Raw genomic sequence first — 6,654 nt, forward strand, 5'->3', positions numbered from 1 at the left:
TATATATTTAAATCATCAAGTTTGGGTAGATTTTTTATGATACAATATTGAAGCAAAATGAGGGTACTAAATTGATTATGAGGTATTATACAAAATAAGAAAAAAACATATACTTCTAAAACATGTATATAGTTTTGTTTTAAATATAGGAAGAAAAATATATGAAATGAAACCAGCTGTTTTCTCTTGATTTGAATTATAGTTAGTTTTATTTTAATTTCTAAATTTTTGACTCTTCAGCAGTGATTCTATATCACTTTCATGAATAAAAAATAATATTTCTTTAAATTAAAAATGAAATCAAAGTCTGGATATGCATTTACAAAGAACAATAATGTTGGAATCTTTTTAGAGAGTTCATAGAAAGTTGAGAGAGAGACATCTGTAGCAAAATTAAAAAAACAAACAAACAAAAACCAGTTCCACACTCAGCCCATGCTGTAAAATCTAGTTTAATTGTAGAGCTCACTTTAAAGTTTGATACTATTGCAGACAGATCTTTATATAACTGAATTGTAAAGATCCTCCCAAACCCTTATGAACATACATAAAATATTACTTTCATAGCTTAAATTGATCACAAAAAAGTTATAATACCTAATATTTGATAGAAACTAGAAAAATAGAAACAATAAAGTAAATATACATATTTTGCTAATAGAAGAAAGTCATTTTGTTTTAAAGTTGATTTTTTTATGAGAGTTTGCTTGTGTGAACATAATCCTCTAACAAGTATTTTTGTTTTAAACTAGCATTTAATAACTTCATTAATCTCAGGTTTCAGGTGCACTGCATGTTGTTGAAAAATAGGAAATTTAATCAAAGCATAAGTCAGTCAGTCAGTCAGTTCAGTCGCTCAGTTGTGTCCGACTCTTTGTGATCCCATGAATTGCAGCACACCAGGCCTCCCTGTCCATCACCAACTCCCGGAGTTTACTCAAACTCATGCCCATCAAGTCGGTGATGCCATCCAGCCATCTCATCCTCTGTCGTCCCCTTCTCCTCCTGCCTCCAATCCCTCCCAGCATCAGGGTCTTTTCCAATGAGTCAGCTCTTCACATGAGGTGGCCAAAGTATTGGAGTTTCAGCTTCAGCATCAGTCCTTCCAATGAACACCCAGGACTGATTTCCTTTAGGATGGACTGGTTGGATCTCCTTGCAGTCCAAGGGACTCTCAAGAGTCTTCTCCAACACCATAGTTCAAAAGTATCAATTTTCCGGCGCTCAGCTTTCAATCAAATCATACGTAACGGCTAATAGCTATTTTTAATGATTTTTTAAAAATGCAATAGCTAAAAAAGTGTAGACTCTGGAAACAGACTGGCATGAGATGCATCCCAGTTTCACCCTCTAATACCTGTATATTATTTTTAACTTTTTATTTTGTATTGGGGTATAGCCTATCAACAAACAATATAGTGATAGTTTCAAGTGAACAGCAAAGGAACTCAGCCATACATATACATGTATCTGTTCTCCCTCAAGTTCCCCTCCCATCCAGACTGCCACAAAACATTGAGCAGAGTTCTATGTGCTATACAGTAGGTCCATGTTGGTTATTCATTTAAAATATAGTAGTGTGTACATGTCCATCCCAATCTCCTTAGCTCTCCCTTCCTCCCATACTTCCCACTGGCTCACTCTTGAAGTCTGTGAGTCTGTTTCTGTTTTGTAAGTATGTTCATTTAAATCATTTCTTTTTAGATTTCACATATAAGGGGTGTCATACAATATTTCTCCGTCTCTGTCTGACTTGCTTCACTCAGTATGATGATCTCTAGGTCCATCCATGTTGCTAAAGATGACATTATTTCTTTTCTTTTTAACAGCTGAGTGATATTCCATTGTAATACCTTTTAATTTTGAGCAAGTGTTGAACCATTCTGCACTTAGAATTCTTGGAAGATTAAATGATATAAATAAATCCAATAATCAAAACAGATCCAGGTTCACTGTGAATGTTACCTGTTGTTGCTATTTGCTATCCCAGCCTGTATTAGCCAACCTATTGCTGGTCATAGTTACTCAATAATTATCAAAGGTTGATTAAGTATGAGACTTTATTTCAAAATAAGTTATAATTTCACAGAAGGATATGAGATACAAAATTTGATATTGAATAAAACATCTAATCATTCAGTTCTGCCACAAAATAGTATTTATCAGCAATAATTTACATATGTATACATATGTTTAGTATATTCTTAGCATGTAAGATAGGCATTCTCCTATCTGCTTTTTAAAGTCTAAATGAAATATATTCTAAATCTAAACTCTTTAAGTAAATATGTGCCTGTTTACAACTTTGCATTTCTGATTACACAAGGGAAAAAATATCTCTAGTGAGGGACTTTTTTTTTCAGCTTATTGAAATCGGTTCTAAAAATTGATCCTGCAGGAAAAGTTTGAGTAAAATATATCTAATGGTAAATTTTATCTAGCTCATTTCAAACATTTCCAAAGCCCAAATAAAATAAGGCCCAAGTAAATAATATTAAAAATACACAACTATCAAATGATTGACTTAGTGTAACTCACAGTAGAAAAAATAATCCATGTTAAAGGAATTAAACATATTTTGTTTAACATATGAACCCTGTATCCATGCTTTTTTAAAATGAATGATTTTCTGGGTCACATTCTCATCATCCATAAATTTCCTAAGTGGCTCTATAAATACAGAGCCCCTAAAAAATGGACGAAGACCAAGGAGAAAGTAAACAGTTAAACTCAAGGCTGTAGATGACTTCTGTGACAAGAGTGAGAGGTTAACTTGCCAATTGGCTGGATTTATTTCTGGAATTAGTTTAATGTGGCTAAGTCAAAAGGAAGATGGATTTCACCATGGCTTACTTGCTTGTGCTTCTAGAAGTCCTCACATCCAAAGGAATTTATTGTATGCTTCAGAACAGTTCATAAATTAGCTTTCAGTTTCCATCATATGCTGCTTTATCATTTTGTGTTAAACTTCAAGTGAGCTAAATAGTTTTTAGGTTTATACATCTGGAAAAGAAGCATAACTCTCAAAACTGGAGGCTCTATTTAAAATATCCATTGTATTTTATTTATTTTTAGGGAGATTATTCACTTCTGCTCTTCACCTTTCCCCTTAGGACACATTTTACAATCCAGAACTCATTAAAAATTGCTATTTGTAGTATCAGATCTATACAGTTTTTGATACTAAAATGTTAAATTGCTCATTTCCCTTTAATAAGACACTTTTATTGTTTTGTTTTTATTGTATTATTGCAGTATTGCTTACAAAATGAACTTTTAAATATACAATACACTTTTTAACTGATATTCTGTATTAAACAAGACACAAATATACTGAATGTATATTATAGTACAGAGATTGTCTATCATTATTTTGAAATACATTTATAGTTAATGGAGGATCATTTTAGAATTTTAAAATATTGGTATTTAAATTTAAACAGACCAGTTTGAGACAAGACTCACATAATTTATTAATGATATAAAGTTTTTGCACCTCTCTTTTTTTTCTGGATATTAAAAAGGCATGTTAATACTTAGCTTATAAATCTATAAAGATATTGTGGGAAAGTATATAAAATGAATAACATGTTTCCTAAACATAAAGGAGGCATGTAAGCAATATCTTGTCTTAAAGAGACAAATATGCTGGACAGGAACAAGTTGAGACTTTTGATACTGCTGAATGAAAATATAATTATTCTCTATGAGATAAGAGTAAAACAAAAAAGGAATTGAGGAAGTTTGATACCAGCATCAGAAGGTTTTCTTCTATTAGCTTGAAATTATTATTGGGTACAATTCCTAATGGAGCATTATATTTTCATCACTCCCTCAAGGCAGGAATATCTCAATGAAATTTTCATGATGTAAAGAATGTGGTGAATTTAACTCAAATGACCATTATATCAACTACTGTGGGCAAGAATCTCTTAGAAGAAATGGAGTAGCCATAATAGTAAACAAAAAATTCTGAAATGCAATACTTGGAATAAATCTCAAAAACTACAGAATGATCTCTATTCATTTCCAAGGCAAACCATTTATCACAGTAATCCAAGCCTATGCCGCAACCAGTAATGCTGAAGAAGCTAAAGTTGAATGGTTCTCTGAAGACCTATAAGACTTTCTAGAACTAACACTCCAAAAAAGATGTCCTTTTCATTATAGGGGACTGGAATGCAAAAGTAGGAAGTCAAGAGTTACCTGGAGTAACAGGCAAATTTGATCTTGGAGTACAAAACGGAACAGGTCAAAGGATAACAGAGTTTTGCCAAGAGAACGCACTGGTCATAGCAAACACCCTCTTCCAACAACACAAGAGAAATCTCTACACATGGACATCACCAGATGGTCAATACTGAAATCAGATTGATTATGTTCTTTACAGCCAAAGATGGAGAAGCTCTATATAGTCAGCAAAAAGAAGACCAGGAGCTGACTGCGCCTCAGATCATGAACTCCTTATTGCCAAATTCAGATTTAAATTGAAGAAAGTAGGGAAAACCACTAGACCACTCAGGTATGACCTAAATCAAATCCCTTATGATTATACAGTGGAGTGAGAAATAGATTCAAGGGATTACATCTGATATACAGAGTGCCTGAAGAACTATGGATGAAGGTTCGTGACATTGTACAGGAGGCAGTGATCAAGACCATCCCAAGAAAAGAAATGCAAAAAGGAAAAGTAGTTGTCTGAGGAGGCCTTACAAATAGCTGAGAAAAGAAGAGAAGCTAAAGGCAAAGGGGAAAAGGAAAGATATACTCATTTGAACGCAGAGTGCCAAAGAATAACAAGGAAATATAAAAAAGCCTTTCTCAGTGATCAAAGCAAAGAAATAGAGGAAAACAATAGAATGGGAAAGACTAGAGATCTCATCAAGAAAATTAGAGATACCAAGAGAACACTTCATGGAAAGAAGGGCACAGTAAAGGAAAGAAATGATACGGACCTAACAGAAACAGACAATATTAAGAAGAGGTGTCAAGAATACACAGAAGAACTATACAAAAAAGATCTTTATGACCCAGATAACTACAATGGTGTGATCACTCACCCAGAGCCAGACATCCTAGAATGTGAAGTCAAGTGGGCCTTAGGAAGCATCAATACGAACAAAGCTAGTGGAGGTGAGGGAATTTCAGTTGAGCTATTTCAAATTCTCAAAGATGGTGCTGTGAAAGTGCTGCACTCAATATGCCAGCAAATTAGGAAAACTCAGCAATGGCCACAGGACTGGAAAAGGTCAGTTTTCATTCCAATCCCAAAGAAAGGCAATGCCAAAGAATGTTCAACATACCGCAAAATTGCACTCATCTCACATGCTAGCAAAGTAATGCTCAAAATTATCCAACCCGGGCTTCAACTGTACGTGAGCCATGAACTTCCAGATGTTCAAGCTGGATTTCAAAAAGGCAGAGGAACCAGAGATCAAATTACCAACATCCACTGGATCATAGAAAAAGCAAGAGAGTTCCAGAGAAACATCTACTTCTGCTTTATTGACTATACCAAAGCCTTTGACTGTGTGGATCACAAGAGATTGTGGAAAATTATTAAAGAGATGGGAATACCAGACCACCTGACCTGCCTCCTGAGACCTCTGTATGCAGGTCAAGAAGCAACAGTTAAAAATGGACATGAAACAACAGTGATTCCAAATCAGGAAAGGAGTATGTCAAGGCTGTGTATTGTCACCCTGCTTATTTAACATACATGCAGAGTACATCATGCAAAATGCCAGGCTGGATGAAGCACAAGCTGGAATCAAGATTGCCAGGAGAAATATCAATAACTTCGGATATGCAGATGACAGCACACTTACGGTAGAAAGTGAAGAAGAACTAAAGAGCTTCTTGATGAAAGTGAAAGAGGAGAGTGAAAAAGTTGGCTTAAACTCAACATTCAGAAAACTAAGATCATGGCATCTGGTCCCATTATTTCATGGCAAATAGATGGGGAAACAAGGGAAACAGTGACATTTTATTTTCCTGGGCTCCAAAATCACTGCAGATGGTGACTGCAGCCATGAAATTGAAAGATGCTTGCTCCTTGGAAGAAAAGCTATGACCAACCTACACTGCATATTAAAAAGCTCGGTGGAAAAAAAAAAAGCAGAGACATTATTCTGCCAACAAAGGTCTGTCTAGTTAAAGTTATGTTTTTTCTAGTAGTCATGTGTGGATGTGAGAGTTGGACTATAAAGAAAGCTGAGCACCGAAGAATTGTTGCTTTTGAACTGTGGTGTTGGAGAAGACTCTTGAGAGTCCCTTGTACTCAACCAGGAATTCAGTCCTGAATATTCATTGGAAGGACTGATACTGAAGCTGAAGCTCCAATACTTTGGCCACCTGATGAGAACAAGTGACTCACTGGAAAAGACCCTGATACTGGGAAAGATTGAAGGCGGGAGGAGAAGGGGATGGCAGAGGATGAGGTGGTTGGATGGCATCACCGACTTATTGGACATGAGTTTGAGTAAACTTCCAGGACTTGATGATGGAAAGGGAAGCCTGGTGTGCTGCAGTCCATGGGGTCGCAAATAGTTGGACACAACTTAGCGACTGAACTGACTGAACTGAAAGAATGTGGACTTCATCCACAGTCTATTAGGTTATTTTTTGCCCTTGAATTATTACAGGTCATAGTTT

The 6,654-nt window shown here is 35.3% G+C and overlaps 1 long non-coding RNA gene across 1 annotated transcript; it reads left to right on the forward strand.

Moving 5' to 3' along the window:
• The first annotated feature begins 1,091 nt into the window (after nucleotides 1-1,091).
• LOC122686211 lies at nucleotides 1,092-6,383 on the forward strand. Its single transcript, XR_006338656.1, has 3 exons — nucleotides 1,092-1,246; nucleotides 3,159-3,173; nucleotides 6,369-6,383. It is a non-coding gene; the product is annotated as an uncharacterized LOC122686211 (long non-coding RNA).
• The last annotated feature ends 271 nt before the right edge of the window (nucleotides 6,384-6,654 follow it).

This window comes from Cervus elaphus, chromosome 29, assembly GCF_910594005.1.
Source record: "Cervus elaphus chromosome 29, mCerEla1.1, whole genome shotgun sequence".
Taxonomy (NCBI): domain Eukaryota; kingdom Metazoa; phylum Chordata; class Mammalia; order Artiodactyla; family Cervidae; genus Cervus; species Cervus elaphus.